The sequence below is a fragment of the Camelus bactrianus genome, chromosome 27 (genome assembly GCF_048773025.1).
Source record: "Camelus bactrianus isolate YW-2024 breed Bactrian camel chromosome 27, ASM4877302v1, whole genome shotgun sequence".
NCBI lineage: Eukaryota > Metazoa > Chordata > Mammalia > Artiodactyla > Camelidae > Camelus > Camelus bactrianus.
This window is the reverse complement of record NC_133565.1, coordinates 25,953,188-25,978,520: the sequence shown is the minus strand read 5'-3', so window position 1 is coordinate 25,978,520 and position 25,333 is coordinate 25,953,188. Positions and strand designations below refer to the sequence as shown.

At 36.8% G+C, this 25,333-nt stretch overlaps 1 long non-coding RNA gene and 1 other non-coding gene across 21 annotated transcripts in view; both read right to left on the bottom strand.

Moving 5' to 3' along the window:
* LOC105069065 (uncharacterized) overlaps positions 1 to 25,333 on the bottom strand; it is a 47,261-nt gene that overhangs the window by 11,180 nt on the left and 10,748 nt on the right. For 18 of the 20 annotated variants that reach the window (XR_006724917.2, XR_012502581.1, XR_012502580.1 and 15 more), the window contains one exon: positions 12,291 to 12,413. This is a non-coding gene — a long non-coding RNA (uncharacterized LOC105069065). Of the gene's footprint in view, positions 1 to 9,280; positions 9,340 to 12,290; positions 12,414 to 25,333 lie in introns of all 20 variants that reach the window. The other 2 variants (XR_012502588.1, XR_006724930.2) reach the window with 1 other exon arrangement.
* Positions 2,758 to 2,829, bottom strand: TRNAP-AGG (transfer RNA proline (anticodon AGG)). Its single transcript has one exon. It is a non-coding gene; the product is annotated as a tRNA-Pro (tRNA).

Sequence of the window (25,333 nt, the reverse complement as noted above, 5' to 3'; positions counted from 1 at the left end):
CTGTGTTGCAAATATTTTTCCATGATTTGATATACGTTGAAAAAGATTACTATTTTTTTTAACAGCAAACGTTGCATATGCTTGCTATGGAAACGACAGACATTACTAACAGGTCTACAGCAAAATTGCAGTGCGCCCTACTCCACCCCCTCACCCCTGTCCCTGGGAAAACTAGCCTGAGATAACCACTCCAAATTGTTTGGCATCCATCTTTCTAGACTTTGAAAATACATTTTCATGTGTGTTTTACACATACTGTTGTACTGGACATACTGTTCTGCCTTTTGCTTTTTCATTCAACAACACATGATGGGTATCTTTTGACATCATCCCTGAGCGGTGTGGAGGTGGGGTTTTGAAGGGACCGCAACCAGGAACCCCTGGAAGGTCACACTTGCCCATCACATGAAAGATTCCGAAAGGAGCTCATGTCCCTGGATCAGCAGCCAAATGAGGATCGAAGCACCATTCATTTCATTAGCAGAGCAAATGCCTGATGCGAGAGAGGCCTGGGTTTGAGAACCAGCACAAAATGTGGGCCCTGATGCTTCCATCTTGTAGCAATTACTTTTTACTGCACTTTGCACACAGGAGGTGAGTTTCAGCCAGCACTGCTAGGTGACAGAGGACTGGGGGTGTTAGAAAGTGACTTCTCCCCTTTCCTGGCTCCCTCTCAGGAGAGGTGCTAGAGCAGCCAGCTGGAGAGGGTGGAGCTCTGCAGGGGCTTTTCTGAGTCTCTTGGATTCCATTGTAGTGATGCTAACAACCAACACGGTTCTAAGTACGCGTTACATATGCTAACTCGGTTATTCCTCATAAGAGCCTTGAAAGGGAGGTAGTACTATAATACTATTTTAGGATAATAGTACTTTACAGAGGAGAAAACTGAGGCACAGAGTGGCTGACTAACTTGTCAAAGGCCACAGAGCTAGACAGATGTAGAACCTGGATTTGAAAGCAGGCAGTCTAAAGTCTGTGTTCTTCACTAATATGCTATTCTAGCTTACTAGCTAGTTTAGAGTTGCTTCTAGTTGTTCACACCATCCAGATCTAGCATCTGGGTTCATGGAATCACTTCTTCCTACAGCACGATGCCACGTTGCCACAGTGTCCTCTGGTTATAAAGTGATGACTAGACATTGCCTGTTGCAGTCACACTGCAACCATGTGACCATGCATCCTCATTTGTCTTCTGGGTCAGGAGGCTGAGGGCAATCTGAACTCGCGGGCCTGGCCACAGTCTCACACAGGACTCAGGGATAGAAGCTGGATGGTAGCACAGAGCCTGGGCTGAGTCTGGGCATCTGACTAGCCCAGAGGTAAGGGGGATCTGAAGCAGGTCAGCAGATCCCAGGGTGAGGGCAGAAGGTAGGGCTTGGCCAGGCCAGTCTCAAGGAAGCCTGAGAGTGATGAGAACATCAGGGTGTGCATGGAGGGGCTGCATAGGGAAGACCACGCATGGGCATGTCCATTCAACACAGTGACGCACCCCTGCTAAGCAGGACCCAATCTAAGCCCAGCAACTCCTCCTCCTCCAGGCTTGGGGGTGTGAGAGGAAGCGGCAGAGAAATCTTCCCTGCATGTAGAGCTAATGCATTCTTTTACACCACAGCACATCATGCAGTCAGAAGAATTAATTTACGAATGTTTAGGTTCTCTCTCTCTTTCTGTCTCTCTTTTGAAATACAGGCAGAGCTGCAGTGCATAAATTCCACTCCCTCTACCAAGTGCTCCATTTTCCCAGGTCTTCTTTCGTGACTTCCAATAAAGTTATTAGGCATTCCACATTTCCTCTTAAATTTATTCCTAGGTATTTTATAGCTGTTATTATTGTGAACTTATGGTGTTTAAAATACCTTTATTACAGTTTTATGTGTTTATATTGTCAAGTCCATCAACCTGTCCCTTTGTGCTTGCCAACTTTGATACGAGGCTTAGAACAGCCTTCTCCACTCTAAGATGTTGGAACTGTTTGCTTGTATTTCCTTCGAAAACTTTATGCTTTTACTTAGTAAGATTAAAGTTTTTTGTTTGCATTTAAATCACGTGGGGGTTTGTTTAGCATCTGGTATGAGGTAGAGCTCAACTTTATCTTCCCAACTGTTAGCCAGTTGAACCAATGAAATGTACTGAACTGCCTATCTTTTCCCCATTGACCGAAATCCCATTGTTACCACACATCAAATTCTTATATCTATTGAATCTCTTTCTCAGTTTTCTATTCCGTTCTATTGATCTGTTATTCCCAGGCTGATACTACAAAATGACTTTATTTCTTATTAGAAAAGCAATAAAGGCTTATTACAGGAAGATCAGAAAATACACAGACACAAAGAAATAAAAAACACTTGTGACTGCATCCAGGGATAACTACCATTTTACCTTGGTGTATATCACTCCAAATCATTTAATTTATGTAAACACGTATAAATGTATATTCATAGTACAATTAAGACCATGCCATAGAAATAGTTTTGTAGAACTTTTTCACTTTATGATACTTCAGTAATGTTTCCTTGCCAGTAAATCCTCTTCTTTTTTAAACTTTTTCATTGTAAAATATAATGTGCATACAGAAAAGTACACAAAACAAACATATTTAACTCAATGACCACAAAGTGAACATCCAGGTAACCACTACCCAAGATGAGAAACACACATTATTAGCACCTTGGAGGCCCATCTTGTGTTCTCTCTTTTTTTTTTTTTTTTTTTTTGAGGGGGGTAGGTAATTAGATTCATTTATTTATTTTTAAATGGAGGTACTGGGAATTGAACCCAGGACCTTGTGCATCCTCGGCACGCACCCTACCACTGAGCTATACCCTCTGCACAAGAACTACTATAATTTTTTTGGATATGTCTTCTGGTATATATATGCCCATTTTTCTATTGATTGTGTACCTAGCCGTGGAACAGTTAGGTCATAGCAGACACATATGTTTAGCTTTTATAGATACTGAAACAGTTTTTTAAATGATTGTACCCTCCCATTAGCTGAAAATTTTAGTTGGTTCATGACATGAGTTTTTCTAATTAAAAATTTTTTCAGCTTTATTAAGGTATAATTGACAAAAGGTATGTATATTTAAGGTGTATGATTTGATGTTTTGATGTATGTTTACATCATGAAATGACCACCATAATCAAGTTGATTTACCTATCCATCACCTCCCATAGTTACCTTTTTTTGTGTGTGTGGTGAAAACACTTAAGATCTACCCTGTTAGCAAATTTCAAGTGTACAATACAGTATTGTTAACTATAGTCACCATGCTGTACATGAGATCCCCAAATACACATCTTGCATAACTGAAACCTTGTACCTTCTGACCAACATCTCCCCACTTCCTCTACTCCCCAACCCCTGGCAACCACCATTCAACTTTCTGCTTCTATGAGTTTAACATATAAGTGAGATCATGAAGTATTTCTCTTATTTCACTTAGCATAATGTCCTCAGGTTTCATCCATGTTGTTGCAAATGACAGGATTTCCTTCTTTATTGAGGCTGAATAATATTCTATTCTATATGTCACATTTTATTCATCCATTCATCTGTTTAACATTTAGGTTGTTTCCATATCTTGGCTATTATGAATAATGTTGCAATGAATATGGGTGCACAGATATCTCTTTGAGATACTGATTTCATTTCCTTTGGATATATATCAGAAATGGGATTGCTGGATCATTTGGTAGTTCTATTTTTAACTTTTTGAGGAATCTCTGTAGTGTTTTCCATAATGGCTGTACTACCTTACATTCCTACCAACAGTGAACAAAAGTTCCCATTTCTCCACATCCTCACCAACATAATTTTCTCTTTTTGATAACAGCCACTCTAATAGGTATGAGGTGATATTTCACTGTGATTTTGACTTGTATTTTCCTGATGATTAGTGGCTTTGAGCAGCTTTTCATATTTGTTGGCCTTTTGTATGTTCTTTTTTGAGAAATGTCTATTCAGGTCCTTTGCCCATTTTAAAATCAGGTCATTTGTTTTTTGGCTGTTGAGTTGAGTTCTTTATTTATTTTGTACTCCATGAATCAAGATGTCCATTTCCCTTCTTAGATTTGGGAAGTTCTCAGCCATTTTTTCTTTAGATAGGTTTTCTGCCCTTTGTCTGTCCATTATCTGTCACTCTCTTCTTTCCTGGGATTCACATAATGCATATATTATTTCAGTTGATAGGATCCATAAATCTCAAATGCTTTCTTCACTCTTTTTCATTCTTTTTTCTTTTTGTTTCTCTGACTGGATAATTTCAAATAACCTGTCTTTGAGTTCACCGATTCTTTCTTCTGCAAGAATGAATCTGTTGTGAAGCTCACTGTTGAATTTTTCAGTTCGGTCATTGTATTCTTCAGCTCCAGGATTTCTGTTTGGTTCTTTATAAACTTCTTTCATGTATTGTTTTCCTGATTTTGTTTACTTGTTTATCTGTGTTCTCTTACAGCCCACTGAGTTACTTTAAGATGATTATTTTGAATTCTCTGTCAAGCGGTTCATGGATCTCCATTTCTTTAGGATCAGTTCCTGGAGCTTTATTAGTGTCCTTTGTTTTGTCATGACTGCCTAATTCTTCATGGTCTGTATAACCTTGCATTGGTGTCTGTGCATTTGAAGAAGCAAACACTTCTAGTCTTGACTGGTTTTAGCAGGTAAAGACCTTCTCCTGTTGAGTCCCCAGATTGAAAGGACTGCCTCTAGGGCTGTGGTTAAGTAGGGCTGGAGCCAGGTCATGGGGCTGCTTCTTGGTTCAAAGTTGGGTTTGGAGACAGTGGGCTTGTTATCAGAGGTGTGAATGGCTGTGGCTCCTGCTGGGTCCCTGAGCAGGCAGAACTGCCCCTGGAACCACATAAAGCAGGGCTGGAGCTGGGTCACAGGGCTGCTTCAGGGTTTGCAGTCACGTCCGAGGTCAGCAGGCCTGTTATAGGGGGTTCCTCCTAGCTCCTTTGGCAAATGGGGTTGATGGCAGGACTGTGGACATGTGGGGCTGGAGCTGAGGAGGAAAGGGCTACTTCTGGGTCCCGAGGGTTCTTATTCACCCCTATTCTCCAGAACTTAATAACTCCTAACTTCTTGACTTTAGTAAAGTCGTATCTGTTGTTTTGATTTGCATTTTTCTCATTACTGGTGAAACTGAACATCCCTTCATGTGCTTACTAGCCAGGTGTGTTTCCCCTTCGGTGCATTAACTAGCAAATCCTTTGCCATTTTAAAAACTGAGTTTCCTGTCTTCTTCTTGCTGATCTGCAGTTCTTGAATGTTCTAGCTATGGCTCTGTTCTTGGCTTTGCACAAATTTTTCTCAGACTGTCATTAGTCTGCTCACTTTGTCTACAGGGCACTCTATTGAACTCAAATCTTTAAATGGTCAAATGCATTGATTTTTTTTTTTTTGACCTTAAATTAAAAAAACTCTTGTTTAAGAGCTCCTTCCCTCCCCAAGGTTATAAAGCTATTCTGTTTCCTTCTAATAGTTTTTACCCCTGAACCTACCACCATGCCTCTGGGTCTCAGGGTCTCTCATCAGCCAACTCCCCTGCAAATTCAAACTTTTCTGTGAAAGCGTTGCCTTTACTTTCTTGCTCTAAACAAATTCTGACCCTCCCCGGAAATGCTGCTGAACCCAGGCTACTGAGTAGACGCTAAAGCACACAGGGATAAATTAGAAAGAGTCATCTCCTCTGGGCAACAGAGGCCCCAGGCACAGGAGTGGTGAGGGGAATGTGGACTGGATTTTTTTTCCTGCTTGCCCTCTTGCTGGGAATCTTTGTGCAAGGCACATTCCTGGCCAAAGTGTGGTTTTATTCTAGCTCTTGTCATCTTTTACCTCAAAAAGTTCAATTCCTAAACACTGTACTCGCTGACCACCTCCTCCCATATTTCATGCTCCATCAATGTCTCAACCCTGCAGTAACCTCCAATGCATTGATCACTTTCTCAGTGTACATCAACCATCTTTCTTCAGCCCCCTTCCACCAGCTACCCTCATTACACAGCTTAGCTTCCATTATCACATCATCATAGCCCCTTCCTTGCACTCTCAACTCCCCTGGCAAAACTCTCACCCAGGTTGCTTCAACCTTCCTCTAACTCTGTAGCTGCACATGAACTAACTGCTGAAAATCCATGATCTTGCTGAAGACTCTCACTTTTAATTTGTGACCAAACATCTCAACATTACTGACTATTCCTTCCATGAGGAATGCTCCTCCACCAGATGCTGAATGGCTTACTCCATTATTTAATTTAGGTCCATGCTCAAATGACCTCTTTAGAAAGGCCCTTCCTGATCATCCTCTGTAAAATCTGCCTCCTCCAGCACCATCTATCCCCCGTGCCCTGCTTTATTTTTCTTCATAGCATATATCATCTCCTAACATAATATTTAATTCTTGTTGTCTATTTTCCCCATCCTCCACTTGAGTGGAAGCTTACTGAAGTCTCCTTGCCTGTCCTGGTCCATGCTGTATCCCCAGCAGCTAGAATGGTCTTGTCACACGGGAAACACTCAGCAAATAATTTTGAAATGAACGAATGACGGTGGGCTCCAGAATGGACGTCCCAAAATATCAAAAAAAAAAAAAAAATTGTGGAGGTATGGCCAATATGGCCCTGAGCTCACCTCCTGCCATGGGCACACCAAAATTACCACTATTTGCAGAACAACTGTCTATGAGGATGACATGAAGACTAGCAGAAAAGATTTTCTGCAACTGAAGATACAAAAAAGGCACCACAATGAGATGGGGAGAGGGGCAAAAATGCAGCATAGTCAAGACACACACCCCGGGAGGTGACTTACAAACGGAAGGATAATCACAACTGGAGGGATTCTCCCCACTTACTGAAGAAGTTGTCTCTCCTCCATTATATATTCTAGCTCCCTTGTCATAGATTAATTGACCATATAAGAGTGGGTTTATTTCAGGGCTTTCTATTCTATGATCTATGTGTCTGCTTTTAGGCCATACTATTTTTTAATGTAATTTTTTTAGTCGATGAAAGTGTTTTCTTTCTTTTTAATTTTTAAATTTTTTTACATTTTATTGAAGTACATTTGATTTACAATGTTGTGTTAGTTTCTGGTGTGCAGCATAGTGATTCAGTTATATATATGCATCTGGTCATGATGGGGTAGGAGGTAGGGGTCTGTGTAGGCATGTGCATGATAGCTAATCCTAATCTTCTGCAGTGGGAAGTCAAATGATAATCTCCTAAAATGAAAAATCAAGGACTATTTTTTAATGCATATTATTTGGAAGACGTTTTAGGGGAGGAGAGAGTTTTCCTCCACCCTCACAGAGTCCCTGACTGGGTCTGAAAATTAAACTGACAAAGACAGACTAACTGGAGAAAAGCCTAAAAATCTTACTGAATTTTTATGTGTATATGGGAGCCTTCACAAGAGAATGAAGGCCCAAAGAAGTGACCAGAGCAGGAAGCTTTTATACCTTTTTAGATAAAGAAACAATAAATTTGTGAAGCATTGACAAGACAAAGGGGTTTGGGCTGGGGTTAGTAAATGGTGAAGGAGTAACTAGGCCGATTAAGTTTAGTTTAACAAGGTTTGTTTATACAGACTTCTTGGCCCTGAATTCCCCATCTCTCGTGATAAGAACGTCTTCTCCCCTTCCGGTGCATGGAGGGTACCTTGCACGTGAGAGATTTATGGCCTGTTTCACAGAGGAAGGGGGTAGGGGGAGGTCAGAGTGACCTTCCTGACTCTGCTGTTTTAAAAACAATTCCTTCAACTTCAAATATGTAATTTGCCAGGGTGCCATATTTTGGGTAGCATGTCCTGAACCCCATCAGGATAAATACCCAGAAAAAAAAAATATTGAGGTTAACAATGGTTGGTGTTCACCAGTGAGACTAAGTGGTAGGGTTGGAGGGAGACAGGGACTGCTGCTTTGCACTATAAGCCCTGTGGTTCTATTGCCAACTAAAAAGGAACGATTTAGTTGTATCACTGTAATAAAGGATAAAAAATTGAAAACATGAAAAAAATTATCTTCTATGCTGCCAAGAACTGAGGCCATTTTGAAAAATAATAAGATATTATAATAAGATACGGGGATAAAAATATAGTAACATGTTTCTCCAAAAAAAATAGACACGTGGCCAATAAGCACATGAAGAGATGCTCAACATCACCAAGCAAGAGGGAAATGCCGATTAAAACTACAATGAGGTATCACCTCACAACAATTAGGATGGCTACTATGAGAAAAACAGAAAATGAGTGTTGGCGAGTACGTGGAGAAATTGTAATCCTTGTGCACCATTGTTGGGAATGTAAAATGGTGCAACTGCTATGGAAAATAGTATGGTGGTCCCTCAAAAAATTAAAAACAGAATTACTGCATGATCTAGCAAGTCCACTTCTGGGTATATAACTCAGAAGCATTGAATGCAGGGTCTCAAAGAGATATGTGTACATCCACATTCATGGTAGCATTATTCACAATAGCCAAAAGGTGGAAGCAACCCAAATGTTCATCGATAGATGAGTAGACAAATAAAATGTGGCATATTGATATAATGGAATGCTAGTTGGTTTTAAAAAGATAGGAAATCCTGTCACATGCTACAGTGAAATAAGCCAGACTCAAAAAGACAAATACTATACAATTTTACTTAGATAAGGTACTTAGAGTCATCAAATTCATGGACACAGAAAGTAGAATGGTGGTTGCCAGGGGCTTGGGGAGGGGGGACATGGGAGTTAGTGTTTAATGGGTACAGAGTTTCAGCTTCACAAGATGAAAAGAGTTCTGGAGATAGATGGTGGCAATGGTTGTACAACAATATGAACATATGTGGTACCACTGAACTTTACACTTAAAAATGGTTAAGATGGTAAATTCAATGTTTATGTTTTTTACTATAATTATTTGAAAAGTGGTATCATTTTTCAATTACAACAGAATGTAAAATTTGGAACATATGAATATTATTAATAAACGGGCTTAAAACTGCTTAAGATTTTAATGAAACAAAGTAAAAGTTGTGTTATATATATATAAAAGATTATATTATAATCCAATTGTACCTTTAATAAATTGGTCCTTATGAAACTCAAATAGTATTGCAAATATACAGACCTATTGAAATTTTCTACTTAAACTTTCTGGGTAATATTTTCAAAGTATAATATTTCCCTAATTATTATTGACAGTAACAGTAACACATTATATTTTAATATTCACTTAATTCTATTTTTTTACCATCTTATGCTTTGGAGATTTTGGACAAAAACAATACTGACCTTAAAAATATCTTACTTTATCCCAGATTTGTGAGTAATTGGAAATCAATAGACTATTCCTGTGACAAAGACAAATAATGTCATAAATAAACTAAATGTTTACATTAAATTTTAAAATGAGTCTGTATTTAGCTGCACAACATAAAATGCAAAAGAGTTTTGTCTCTACTATAAAAGTGCATATTTCTCTAGATTCCAACCTTCATTACTCACATAAAACTCTATCAATAAATAGGTATTCTCTCTAATACGTCCCTAAGGGTAAATTAAGACATCTTTTCTTTTAAAAATAACCAGTATTGTGTCACAATGATGCTAATCATGAAAATCATCTAGACCTCTACACCCTAAATCAGTACTATAGTTGAGCTCAAATGAAAGGAAAAAAGATTCATGGACACAGCACAATCCCTACGTGAGATCTAACTCTGTGTTTTTGTCTAATGGTAAAATAAAGTGGTTTTTCCTAAGCTCAAAATGTTTTTTGGTTCTAGCAAAAGAATTAATGCGTTACTGGTTTGGGCTTAAAATTTTCCCATGTTAAGATTTAATTATGTTTTCAAATCAAGGCTTTTAAAACTACAAGTAAGATAATAATTCAATATTGTTTGCTATAACAATCTCTCACACATATGCATATATATGTGTGTGTGATATATATGGAGAGAGACAGGAAGAGAGAATAAACTTTCTTTGCATTTATCGCTCCTTATTTTCTGAATAATCAATTTTTAAACATTTCTCTCATAAACCACATTCTTTTACAAAGTTTAATACATTATGTTTCATACGTGTGATTGTATATGCATATATATAAATTGGGCCTAAAAAGGAACAACAAACAAATCAAAAACCTTGATAGTTCAGAAGAGGGAGGAGATAAACGTTTATATTTTTAAACAGTAGACAAATATAGAGAGTCTAGTAATTTTTATGTAGGAACTTTGCACATATAACCAGCACTGAATTAGAGAGAGGCCGATCTAAACTCGTATAGGATGGCTCAGGTTTTCCACCCATCTTTTATAAAGGAGATTTTTCACAGTAGCAACTAAACACATTTGCCACGTAAGGGTAAGTAGCAGAAAGTCTCCACCAGGTATAAATTGTAAGTTATTAGAACACTATCACCTCTAATTTGAAAAGAAATGCAAACAATTGAATCCAGCTATGCAAGCGTTTATACAATCATAGCAGAATCAGGAATTACGACCAATGCTTATCACCCGGTAGGTATAGTCACCATATGGCTACTGAGGACAATTCACTAGTTGTATTATCAATGCTGATATTACATTTCATCTCAGGAGAAAACAAACAAGTAATTATTGTTTTGGTCAGGATTTTCAGTTAAGGTTCATCACTCTATAAAATGAAAAGAATCACAAATTTAAACACTGACAACAAAAGACTTTTGAAAGACCCATCCTCCAGCCAGGATGCACTTGCCCACCAATGATATCAGGGCCATGAACATTACTAGTCAAATTATAAAGGGAATCTGCATCACTTGGAATTAGCAGGACCTATGGAATGCAAGATAGGATTCTGAAAAATAAACTGAACAAATTTTGCACAGAAACCTAATTCAGATGGCCAGATGCTTTGTCACTCTCCAGTCAACAAAAAGATGAAACTCTCCGTCTGCAGAGTCAGGACAAATCCCTTTTACATACTCTGTAGATACTTATGGAATGTAACTATAGTCATTGATCTGTTGAACACACTCTTGCATGTGTTCTTGAACACACAAAGAGAGTTTTATTTGGATTTATTGATTGTATTTGAACATGACTATATTCACAAGAATCTTAAACCACCCTATGAGACCCCCCCATCTGTGAAACACAACATTCCTTAAAACAATGCTATAAATATATTCACTATGCATGTATTTTCTTATGCCAAAATACAGAATGGATAAGCCAGAAAAATAAATAAACTTATTACCAATAGGAAAGGAAGGGAAGAGGGTGGAAGGGACAAAGGTATAAGTTATAGTTTTCTGAATATACCTTGTTTTGTAGATTTGACTCTAGAATTATGTGAATGTTTAACGTAAGAGTAAAACAAACTTCAATCAAAATGTGTTGGCAATTTGTGTCTTCCTTTCTTTCTTCTTGATCAGTCTTTCTAGAGGTTGATCAATTTTATTGATCTTTTGAGAGAACTAGCTTTTGGTCTTATTGATTTTCTCTGTTTGCTTGTCTCCTATTTTATTGATTTCCGCTCTTATCTTATTTCTTTCCCTCTACTTACTTTGAGTTTAATTTGCTCTTCTTTTTCTAGTTGGTGGAAGACTGATTTTAGAAATTTCTCCTTTTCTAATACAAATATTTACACAGCTATACATTTCCCTCTAGGAAAGTTGCCTATGTGTATGTATGTGGATGCGTATGTGTTTGTGAAGATTTTGTTTTTAAATTACAAACCCAATTTCTTTCATAGATACAGGAATATTCAGATTGTCCATTTCTTCTTATGCCAGTTTTGGTAATTTGTGTTTTTCAGTGATTTTTCAAGGGATAGCCCAGGTGTTCACCGCTACCCCTCCTCTTAAGCTGGCTGGAACCCATCTCCAAGCCCTGAATGAGCTATGGGAATAGACCAGCTCACAGCTCTCTTACAGCTGCTCTTTGCCTGCCCTGCAAATATGGACACTAAGTGTGTGCATAGCTGTAGGGTTGTCACTTCTCCCAGGATCTCTCGGTGGACAGAGCTAGGGAATGGATGTAAGGGTATTTCTATGTACGTATTTATATCTACATATATTCCTTTATCTATTTATATTGAAAACCATAAGTTCACATGATATCTCCATCTCCAATCCAACCCCGCAGGGTACACTGTAGCATTCTCTTTCTGTATTTGTAACTCCCTTCTCTGAGTGAGAAACTTGATTCCCATTGTCTTTGATACATTAAATTATACAATTAATCCCTTTGTATGTAGCTAGTCTATTGCTGCTGCCACCCTCCGGATCTCCCCTAGAAATGCCTTTCTTACTCACCTTGGGCTCTGTCACCTGACGAAGGATCACCTCTCCCACATGAAATCTATGTTGTTCAGATTTTCTATATCTTCGCTGAATATTTTCTTTTTTCTTTTTTTGCTGAATATCTTTCTGCTTGACCTATCAATATTCAAGAGAGGTATGTTGAAATCTCCCACTTTGATGATATATTTAAGAATTCCCCCACATCTTTATCAGTTTTTGTTTGTATACTTTATTACTTGCATACAAGATTAAAATTGTTATAACTTCTTGGAGAATTATGTCTTTCATAATATAGTGAACTTCTCCCTCTCTAATAATACTCTTTGTCTTAAAGACCATTTTATCTAATAATATGATTACACCATCTTTCTTTTAGTTTATGTTTACACAATGTTTTTTTCCATCCTTTTACCTTTAAGATTTGTGTGTCCTTATTTTAGGTGCATTTCATATAAATGATGTTTAACTGCATTTTTGAAAATCCAATGTCTGTCTTTATTTTTAAAAGGAGTTTAGACATTTAAAAATTATTTTAGTGATTAATATAATTGGAAGTGTTGGTAGCAACTAATTTATTATTTTGTTGCTTTTTCTCTTTTTTCATAACTCCTAATAAGACAATAGCCCATCACATTGATACTGTATTTTTACCGTTTAGTTTCATCTTAAAAGTGTTTTAAAGACAACTTTGATCACCTTTAATTCTTATACCTCTTGTACTATCTAGTATTTAAATACTTTATTTGAAAGTATTTCTAGTGTAGATTTTTCTGTGGCAAACCTTAGCCCTGGTATACCTGATGATTTTTTTTATCATGACTTCATATTTAAAAGAAAGTTTGACTGTATGTAAAATTTTAGGTCTCTAAATTCTTTTCCTTTCAAACGTTTGAAAAGAAGTTTCCATTGCCTTTTTGCCTCCAGTACTACTGAAAAATTGATGTAAATTGGATCTTTTTCCTTCGATAAAATCTGTTCTTCTTGTAAAACTTAAAGTTTCTCTTTGTCTTTGACATTCTTAAATTTCTCTATTAGTTCTCTAAGTGTGGGTTTTCCTTATTGCTCATTGGTCTGTGTGGCTCATTTCAATCTGAAATCTTTCATCTGAGTTTAATTCTGGTGAATTTGTCTCCATTATTTTTTCAATTACTTCCTCCTCTCCATTTTCCCCCCTCTTTCTAGAGTTTCATCTATTTTTTCCATTTAACTATGATTTCTATTGGCTATATTTTTTTTGTGGTAGGCAGAATTATGTTCTCCCAAACATGTCCACGGCCTAATCCCTGGAACCTGTGAATATGTTAAATTACATGGCAAAGGGGAATTAAGGTTGCAGATGGAATTCAGGTTGCTAATTAGCTGACTTTAAAATAGGGTGAGGATCCTGAACTATCGAGGTGTGGCCAGTGTAATAATGACAGCGCTTAAACACGGAAGAGGGAAGCAGAAGAGTCTGGGAGATACGGGGTATGAGAAAGACTCGACCAGGATGGCTTTGAAGCTGGAGGAAGGGGCCATGAGCTCAGTAACATGAACAGCCTCTTGAAGCTGCAAAAGGTAAGAAAATGGATTCTCCCCCCGAGCCTCCAGAAGGGAATGCAGCTCTGTCCACATCTTAATTTTAGCCCAGTGAGACCCATTTTGGACTTTTAAGTCCCAGAACTGTTGTTTTAAGCCACCAAGGTTGTGGCAATTTCTGATAGCAGCAACAGGAAACGAATACACTTTTTAAAATTGTTTTTCTTATTTCTTTTCCTACCATTTGTTGGAGTGATCACACTTATTTATTTATTATTGAAGTATCGTCAGTTTATAATGTGTCAATTTCTGGTGTACAGCATAATGTTTCAGTCATTCAAGTATATATACATATATTCATTTTCATATTATTTTTCATTACAGGATATTGAATACAGTTCCCTGTTCTATATGGAAGAAACTTGTTAATCACACTTCTTTCTTTTTTTTTTTCCTCACTGATGGTTTGCAAACTCTATATGCCATTTCTGTTATTCAGTGGTTACCTTTAATGTTTTCACCTTTTTCCAATGCTATATGTGCACTTAGTATAAAACTCTAATCATTGTATCAGTTGTTATGCAAAAGAGCCATCGCCTCCAAAGTCCCCCCACCAATTCTTCCTCCCCAGCGGAAACCATTTTCACTCCTTCAGCTGATTCTTCTCATATTTACTTCTTTATCTCCAAATAATATCTCCAAGTGATACCTCTATCAGTACTTCTTGATTTTTCACTTTTAGTCATCATCCGTTGACTTTCCACTGGAGAGGATGAAGATTGAACTCTCACTATTGGTATACATGCACGCACACACATATACATACCTTCCCCAACCTATTACGCTGGTAGGAGGTGGGAGAATGCATGAATAAACTTTGGTATGTTCATATAGTGGACTATCACACAGCTGTAAAAAATGAATAAACTACAGTCCAGGCAACAATAGGCATGAATCTGCACAGTATAATGATGAGTAGGCATTACATATGTGATAAAGCTATTTTAAAAAGCAAGGGAGCACAGGGAACTATATTCAATATCTTGTAAGAACCTATAACGGAAAAGAGTCTGAAGTGTACACCTGAAACTAACACAACTGCATAAATCAGCTATAGTGAAATAGAAGATAAAAATAAAAAACCAAAAGCAGAGGAATGAGAACACAAAATTCAGGATGGTGGTTACCTTTAGTTGGGGGAGACTCAGATGGGAAAGGCAAGAAGCCCATAGATAGTTATTGGCTAGCTGGATGGTGAATTTACGGGAGTTCCTTATATAAATCAATGCATCCATAAGCAAAGCAAAGTGAATAAAATGAGAGAGCATGCATAGGCTAAGCAACGAAAATGTGTTCTTAACTATATAAAAGTGTTCACAGTGGTACTGTGCATCAAGGCAAAAATTCTGGAAAATTAAGTTGTTTTCTAAATAATCTCCTGTCTTCCATTTTCTTTTTCTGGACTAATTATTTGACCATTGGACCTCCTGGATTGATCCTCTGTTTTCTGTTTTCCATCTCAGTGTCTCTTGGCTCTATTTTCTGAGAGATTTTCTCCACTTTAATTTCCAAATCTTCTTTTCTACTGTCATGTTTTTAATTTCCAAAAAGTTCATTTTTTATTCTCCAAATATTTCTTTTCTGTAGTATTCTTTCTTCGCAGTACATCCACCTCCAACTTCTACCCTAGGACTCAAGTTTCTTGGGTCCACTGCATTCTTTCCCACTTGTCCATCTGTTTATTGTCCTGCTCTTGTTCTCTCTACCATTCTCCACACCTCTCAGGTCTATGCTTTTAAAAAATATTTTGCTATAATTTTTATTGGTTTTTCAGGAATTTCTCTACCCTTAAAATTTTAATGCAAATATTTAGAACTATATTTATATGCCAGCTCTACAGTTTAATCTGAATTTATATCATACCTTCAAATAAAACAATTCTTTTACCCTTCTTCTCTCTTTGATTTCTCTCCTTCTTCCCACTTCCCATATTGAAATAATCAGAGATCCTCATTTCAGAGTTTTCTTTTAATCAGCACCTGCTTGGTCTTATCATAAAGTTTTACTGGCTTCTTTGTCTACTGGTCAGGAATGTAAGACTGACCACTTTTCTTAGAAAGACTGAGCCTTTCATGTAAGGATTATTGAAAAGGACTAAGATTTTAAAGGTAACTTTTTTTTTTTCACATTAGCCAGAGAATAGGACTTGGGAAAACCAGAAAAAAAAAACAAAAAACAACCCAAAAAACACTACATCTTTTCCTCCACATCCCAGCTATCGTATTGCATTTTGAGACCCTGCTACATTTATAAAAATGAAAGCTTGGAAGGAACTTAAATGTATTGCAGTAGGGGAATGGTTTAACAAGTTTCTACACGTACATAAAATATAATTTTATATGATTATAAAAATTATCTTTATGGATTATTTTAATTATACAAGTAGAAGTCATGGAATAAATGTGTATATACTGAAAGATCTCAGTTATATATAAAAAAATAGACTGGAGGAAATTCATTAAAATGTTAACAATAGTTATTTTGAATGAAGGAGTATAGGTTATTTTCATTCCTTATATTTCTGTTTTTTAAATTTTCTACAGTGAACATGTAGATCTGAAAAAATAATAAATAATAAAATTTTAAAACAAAATCTCACATAGCATTGTCACAGGTGGATTTCTGAAGCCCCTCGCTCTTCTCAAATCAACATAACCCAACTGTAGCAGGATGTGGGTGACCTGGCTGTGGGAAATGATAACTTTTCCCTGTTCCCCAATATCCAGCCCAAGTACGACAGTTTGTAAGGAAAAATCCACAGGATATCTCTATAACACCAGCCCTCAAAGCAGAAATACAGTGTTTCTCCAAGATCGTTCACAAATGTTATTTATTGTTTAACACCACTTATTTCTTTATGAATAAGCCAGTGAGGAATTTTCCAGTCAGACTGGCATGCATGCTGGCAGACTCAGGAAAACCCTGATTCTTGCATTCTAACCCTCAGAGATCATTTACTTCCCCATGGAGTATCTAAGACGAAGATTTAAATACCATCAAAATGTGACCAGATGTCCAAGCAGACAGCCAGAGAAGAGTTACAAAGGGGAACTTGCCCTGTCGGTTTCTTGAATATCTCACAGAGCTACAAAAATTAAAACAGTGTAGTACTACACGGACAGATCAGTGGACCAGAATAAAAAGCCAAGAGATATTTGCAAGTAGAACTTCCACATTAAAAGAGAAAAATGACACAACAAAGATGGCATCTCAAATAACCTTTGGGGGATGTATTTAGTTCTGAATATAAGACAAATCAGGGGAATATGAGGAGTTGTTATAGATTAATAAGAATTAGCTCATATTTAATAACTGTGGACTCCATGGCTTACATATATGCTTTCTAATACTGTCCTTGCTTTGGTTTTCTATTCTAGTTTGCAGAGTTTGGGTCTTAATTTTTAAACTTTTACTTAAATTTTAAAAGTTTAAAAAGGTAGTTGTGATAATTACAAAGTGCTATGGGTATTCAAGGGAGTGATAAATCACATTAGCCTTAGGAGATTAGGGCAAGCTTCAGAGAAATGGTGGCATTCCAGATGAGTCTTGGAGGATGAGCCAAATTTTAGGAGATGGAGATGGTGAGGGAGTGGCATTCCTGGTAGAAGGAACAGAAAATACAAAGGCACAGAGGCAGAAAAGAACTGGGCTTTATGGTGGCACAGGGAGTGGTCCTGTGTGGGTATACGTATTCATTTATTTACTTATTCCAAAATACTTGTTGAGGACCTAATATGTGCCAGACGCTTGCTTCTAGAGTTGGTTCAGCTGCTCAATAGCATCATCAAAGACTTTAGTCCTTTACAGATGTCTAGTTGTCCATTTTCTGTGTGTCAACAACAATCCCCACTGGGGACACAATGGCTGCAACGGCCCCTAGCATCAAATCCTCATATGACAACATGGAAGAAAGCAGTCTCCTCTCACCCGTCAATTATTATTAAGGAATAAACCTCAGCAGCCCCCAGCAGACTTCCCTGAGGCTCAGGCCTCCCACACCCATATCCAATTATTGAACTCTCTGCTTCTCACATTCTGCCGTGTTGCCTCTGACGGTTTGATAAATGGAGCTAGGCATATTGATTATCCATATGGCGAAAAAGTAATAAATTGTATCCCTTCCTCAGATCAACACACACACAAAAATCAACTCTGGGGGTATTATAGACCTAAATGCCAGAAGTAAAACTTTAAAACATTTACAAAAAAATACAAGGAATATCTCTCTAATTTTAGAATAGAGAAAGATTTCTTAACCAAGATGCCAAAAAATTCTAACTATGAAAGGAAAGATTTATAGGTTTCATTTAAATTAAGAGACTTATTCGTCAACACACTATAAAAAAATTGAGAGGAAAGAAGGCAGAAAATATTTACAATATATGTATCTAAAGAACTGCTGCCAAGAATACATAGAATGTCCTCAAATCCATCAAGAAAAAAATAAACAACTTTACCAGAACATGGGCAAGAGACACAAACATTTAATAAAAGAGAAAACACATATGGCCAATAGGCACTTGAAGAGTTGTTCAATTTCCATATTAATCAAGGAAATGAAAATGAAGACCATAATGAGACACTATAACATCTATGAGATTAACAAAAAATAAGAAATCTAACTATACCAAGTGTTGGAGAAGATATGGATCAATGAGATCTCATAAATATTGTTGGTGAGTGTGTAGATTGATTCAACTACTTTGAAATAATTTGGAATTATTGTGTACATTTGAGTATTCCTATACCCTATGACCCAATGACTCCCAGGTGGATAGCTGAGAGGACTCTTATACAAATGCACCAGGGGACATGAAAGTGTTCACAGACATATTGTGCAGAGTAGCAAAAGACTAGAACTGATACAATGTCCATTGGTAGGAGAATGAATGAATAAACTTGGGTATATTTACATGGTGGAATATTATATACCTCTGAAAATAAATGAACTCTAGCTCTAGGTGTTAAACAATAGGTATGAATCTGGACAGCATAATGCTGAGTGAATAAAGTACTCCTTAGATGACCACATAGAGTGCAATATACTTTTTTACAAGACTCTTAAACAAGGGAAATATATTGTTAAGGCAACCATATGTGCGATAAAACCATTTTTACAAAGGAAGGGCTATATGGATATAAAATCAAAAGCCCAGGCAACAGAAGAAAAAATAGGTAAACTGAACTACATCAAAATGAAAAAATTCTGTGCATTAAATGACACAATCAACAGAGTGGAAAGGCAAGCCATGGGTTAGGAGAAAATTTTGCAAAGCATGTATTTGATAAGGGATTAATATGCAGAATATATAAAGAACTCGTACAATTCAACAACAAAAACCAACCAAATTAAAAAGTGGGCAAAGGACTTGACTAGACTTGTCTCCAGAGAAGATATTCAAATGGCCAACAAGTACATGAAAGGTGTTCAACATTACTAATCATTAGGGAAACGCAAATCAAAACCACAGTGATACCACCTCACACACAGTAGGATGGCTATTATCAAAAAAATAGAAAATAACAACTGTTGGTGAGGATGTGGGGAAGTTGAAACCCTTGTAAACTACTGGTGGGAATGTGAAATGATGCAGCTGCTATGGAAAACAGTATGGTAGTTGCTCAAAAAAAAAAAAAAAAAAAAAAAAACAAAAAACCCAGATCTACCATACGACCTAGCAATTCAACTTCTGAGTATATATCCAAAAGAACTGAAAGTGGGGGCTCAAAGAGATATGTGTATGTCCATGTTCATAGCAGCATTTTTCACAACAGCTAAAATTGCACTAGAAGCAACCCAAGTGTCTACTGATAATCTGAATGAGTAAACAAAAGGAGGACTATACATATAATGGAATATTAATCAGCCTTAAAAAGGAAGAAAATCCAGTCGCATGTTACAACATGTATGAGAAGATTATGCTAAGTGAAATAAGCCAGTGACGAAGGAACAAAAACGCTGTCTGACTCCCCTTACGTGAGGTATCTAGAGTAGTCAAAGTCATAGAAACAGAAAGTAGAATGGTGGTTGCCGGGACTGCAGGGGCGGGAATGGGAAGTTATTGTTTAATGGGTACAGAGTTTTAGTTCAGCAAGATGAAAAACATTTTGGAGATGGATGGTGGTGATGGTAGCACAGAAATATGAATGTTTTTAATGCCACTAAACTGTACACTTAAAAATGGCTAAGATGGGGGATGGTATAGCTCAGTGGTAGAGTGAGTGCTTAGACTGCACAAGGATCTGGGTTCAATCCCCAGTACCTACATGAAAAAAAAAAAATGGTTCAGATGTTAAATTTTATGTGATGTGTATTTTACCACAATTTAAAAAAATAAAAAATGAAAAGAGGCAAGGGAATAATAAGCACAAAATTCAAGATGGTGGTTACCTTTAGTTGTGGAAGGACAGAAATGGGAAAGGAGAGGCGCCAAATAGTTATCGGCACAATTCTAGTTGGGTGGTGGATTCATGGCAGTTCCTCATAGAAATGCAAACATTAACAAATCAAAATAAATAAAATGAAAGTGACCATGCATGGACTAAACAATGATAGAGTGTTCTTCTCTGAGAATTATAATCTAATTACATGCATTTAAGGACCAAAACGTAAAAATCATTTTTAAAATACTCTTTAAGCAAAGAGTCTATAAATCACTCATGATTTACTGTTAATATTTTTGCAGTCTTTGTATATGTATGTGTATACATATATATATATTTGTGCTAAAATTGGAAAATTGAACACTCTTGTAACTTTATCTTTTACCTAACAGTACATTGATAACATTTTTGCACATCATTGAATATTCTTTAAGAGTATTTTAAATATAGTCATAAAGTTCCATTGTATGGATATATCATAGTTTATTTAAATAAAAGACTATTGCTAGAATTTAAATTGCTCCTATAATTTCCCTATTATAACATGATAGGTTTAATATCCTGGTAGCTTAATCTTTGCATCTGTTCTTTCCTCTGGAGAAATTCATGGACATGGAATGGTTGAGGCAAAGAGATAATAAAAAAGTCAAGACCTTTGATATAAAAAAAGGCCTGTGATCCTCAGGAAAGGTTTACCAAGGCTCATTCCCACAAATAAAATATACAAACAATACACAAGTCCTTTTTCTCATATCCTCATCAATTCATGAGCTTTATAAGTTTTTAAATCCCTCCTAAAAAATCTTATTTCCCTGATGTTTTAATTTGCATTTCCCTGGTTACAACTGAGATTGAATATTAAGATCTTTTTCATAGTTTAAAAAATTAACTAGTTTTTAATTGAAAGAGTAATTCATGTACATGGTAGAAATATCAAACAGCAATAAGATACACTACAGAACATAAGTCTCCTTCCTGCCCTGGAGCCCCAGTCCCCCTGAGGCAGCCACCATGATCTGTTTCTTGTTTCTCCTTCCAAAAATATTATGTACATAAACAAGCACATATGCAAGAAGAAATGTATTTATGTATACATATATTTGCCCTTTTAAAACATGATGAGTACATGTTTTTAGAGTGAAATACAAACCCCTCAGACCTCATCTGTACAGATGTCCCCAACAATCACCACACTCCGACTGCACTGGCCATCTTTGTGGCCCTTGGCACCCTAAGTTCTTTCCTGTTTTGAAGGCTTTTTTCTTGTGCCCCGTTTCCTCAACTCAAATAGCACCTCTAGAGAAGTCTCCCCGACCACCTGTTCTAAAGCAGCCCCCCTGCACCCAACCATTCATTGTCACATCTCTTTCTTGCATTTCTTTCATAGCATTTACAACCATCAGAAATGATCTCCTTTCTGGGTTGTTTTATTTATTCATTGCCTCTCTCCTCTACCAGTATGCAAGCTTCATGACAGCTTGGATCTAAGCTGTTCTGTTTACCTCTATTTCTCCAGTACCTAGGACAGTTCTTAGCACACAGCAAGTCTTCATTTAATATTTACTGAATGAGTGATTGTTAAGCACACTACTTTACTTTGCTGTTCTTACTTAACTGCAAGTGAGAGAGTTAAATATTGCATACACACACACCTATATATATTATGTATATATATGCTTCATTCTTTTTTTATGGCTGCATAGTATTTCTTTGAATTGATGTTTCACAATTTATTAAGCCAGTCCCCCACTGATGGACTGTTAGGTTGTTTCTAGTATTCTATTTCAAACAATGCCCAAATATGTGTTATTTCACACACAAAGGAATATATTCATAGAAATTGTTTGTTCCTAGAAACTGAATCCCTGGGAAATAAGAGTGATGTGTTTATGGCTTATTTTATTTTATGGAGATATAATTGACATTATATTAGTTTCAGCTGTTCAACATAATGATTCAACATTTGTATATATTTCAAAATGATCACAAGACGTCTAATTAGCATCCTTCACCATACATAGTTACAGATTTTTTTTCTTGTGATGAAAGCTTTTAAGATCTATGTCTTTGTAGTTTTAATAGCATTGTCAGGTGTCCTTTCAAAAAAGTAGCACCAATTCACACACATATTTTCCCCAAAAATGTATGTGTCTATTTATTCATGTTGTATCCAAATCTGTATTATCAAATGTTCTGATCTTTACCAAACTAGGGGGAAATACAGATGAAAGCAAAAATTGGCTTTCACAGAAAATATAAGTGGCTTTTAAAACATGTTAAAAGATGCTTAACCACACTCAATGGTTTTATTTGCATATCTTTAATTATGAATGAGGATGAGCATCTTTTAACATGTTCACAGGCCATTTATAAAGCTAGAACAATTATTCTCTTACCTCCTTTTTTCATGCCATTGGCATGTCAGTGCAGAATTCAAAGAGGCAAATTTATTAAAGTTTTCTTTTACGGCTGAGACTTTAGGTTTTGTTTAGGAAAGCTATCCCACACTGAAATTATTAGGCCTTCTTCTGTTTTTTTTTTTTTTTCCTGGTATTTTCACAGTACTTTAAATTTTTTATCCTTATTGGGATTCAGCTGTCCTGCCACCATTTATTGATCTGTCCTTCTCTTCCCTGCCAGGCAGCAATGGCACCTTTATCATATACTGGTGTTTCATATGCACACCTACACCCTCCCCATGGGAATGTGGAGTCACACATGAATGACTTGAGATTTTATTCTGGGGAAGCCTAAGAGTCTTGAGGCATATGGTATGTGGAGGAAAAAGAGGCAAGTCCCTTTGAGAGGACCGAGAAAGGAGTAGTTCTCAAAACTATGAAGAGGACAGAATCTGGGGCTCTTGGTGGGGGGACTCTTGCCCTCTATCGCCAGGGCATCAGGAAGATGGCAAGGCCTGAAGGCGTTAGAGCTTGGAAAACATACAACCTTACAAACTGAGATTGCTAAGCCCGATAGATCAAAAATAAATGGACTTACACAATAAAACTATGATTTAAAAAAATAAAAAATAAAAAAAAATGGACTTAACATTCAATTCAGGACATTTTTTTAAGAACAACAAAACAAATGTAAAAAAACAAAAGGAAGGAATGTGTAAAGCTAAAAAGATAAAATAATGAATTAGGAAAGAGGAAGATGCCAGAACTAATAAATACACCCAAAGAATGATTTTTGGAGAGAAAAAAATTAAAAACTGGTAAATAACAATGAAGAAAAAAATGGCAAAGCACACTCATAGCAAGATAGCATACTAAGATACTAATGAATAATTTTTGTCTGTTTCATCTGTTCTGGGCTGAGAGAGGTAAATTAAAGTCTCCCATTTCTATTGCATTTCTAATATACACACATATGCTTGCGTGCGCACAATTTTTAATGACATTTCCCCTTTTTGCACCATTTCCACTCCCATTCCAACTCTTCTCTTCCCCACTCTTGTCCCCTGGTGCCCACTAATGTATTTAACTATGTGTCCTTGGTTACATACATCTCATCAAATGATATAATGTATTTAACTATGTGTCCTTGGTTACGTACGTCTCATTAAATGACAGTGTTATGGTCTGAATTGTGTTCCCACCAAAGTTCCTATGTTGAAGTTCTAACCCCTAGAACCTCAGAATGTAACTGTATTTGGAGATCGGGTCTTTAAAGAGGTACTTAAGTTTAAAATGAGGTCTTTAGGGTTGGCCTGATGTCCTTCTAAGAAGAGAAAATTTAGACACAGATAAATACGTGCACAGAGAAAAGACCATGTGAAGATGCAGGGAGATGATGGCTATCTAGAAGTTAACGAAAGAGGACTCAGAAGAAACCAGCTCTGCTGACATCTTGATCTCAGACTTACTTCGAGCTTCCAGAACTGTGAGGAAATAAATGTCTATTATTGAAGCTACCCACTCTTTGGTATTTTGTTATGGCAGCCCAGCAAACTAAGACATCCAGTGTTGGGATAGGGATGTGTTTGTTTTTTTAATTTACATATATCATCTTAGATATAGACTCAATCTGTTTCTTTTTTTCCGCCTTAGGCAATTTCTAAAAATATTTTCCTTTCGCTTGTCATATTTTCTACAGTGGATGTGTGTACTGATTTTTCTGTTTTTTCTTATTGTGGTAAAACATATATGACAAAAAATTGACCATCTTAACCTTTTTTCAGTGTACAGGTTGGCAGCGTTGAGTACATTCACATTGCTGTGAGGCATCCATCTCCAAAACTTTTTTTTTTCCCAAACGGAAACTTTATACCCATTAAACAGCAACTTCTTATTCCTCCCTCCCCTCAGCCCCTGGCAACCACCATTCTATTTTCTGTCTCTATGAATTTGACTACAGGCACACTTGGAGATATTCGTTTGGTTCTAGACCACCACAATAAAGTGAACATCGCAGTAAAGTGAGTCACATGAATTTTTTGGTTTTCCAGTGCATATAAAAGTTATGTTTATACTATACCATAGTCTATTAAGTGTGCAATAGTTTTATGTCTAAAAAAAATCAATGTATCTACCTTCATTAAAAAACACTTTATTGCTGTAGGATGCTAAACATCATCCGAGTTGTCAGTGAGTGATAATCTTTCTGCTGGTGGAGGGTGTTGCCTCCACGTTGATGGCTGCTGACTGCTCAGGGTGGTGGCTGCTCAAGGGTAGGGTGGCTGTGGCAATGTCTTAAAATAAGATAGCAATGAAGTTTGCCACATCGATTGACCCTTCCTTTCACAAATAATTTCTCTGTAGCAGGCAATGCTGTTTGGCAGCATTTACCCACAGTAGAACTTGTTTCAAAATTGGAGTCAGTCCTCTCAAACCCTGACGCTGCTTTATCAACTAAGTTTATGCGATATTCTAAATCTTTTGTTGTCATTTCAACCATCTTCACAGCATCTTCACCACGAGTAGATTCCATCTCAAGAAGCCACTTTCTTTGCTCCTCCATAAAAAGCAGCTCCTCATCTATTAAAGTTTTATCATGAGATTGCAGCAATTCAGTCACATCTTCAGGCTCCACTTCTAATTCCAGTTCTCTTGCTATTTCTACCACATCTGCAGTGACTTTCTCCACAGAAG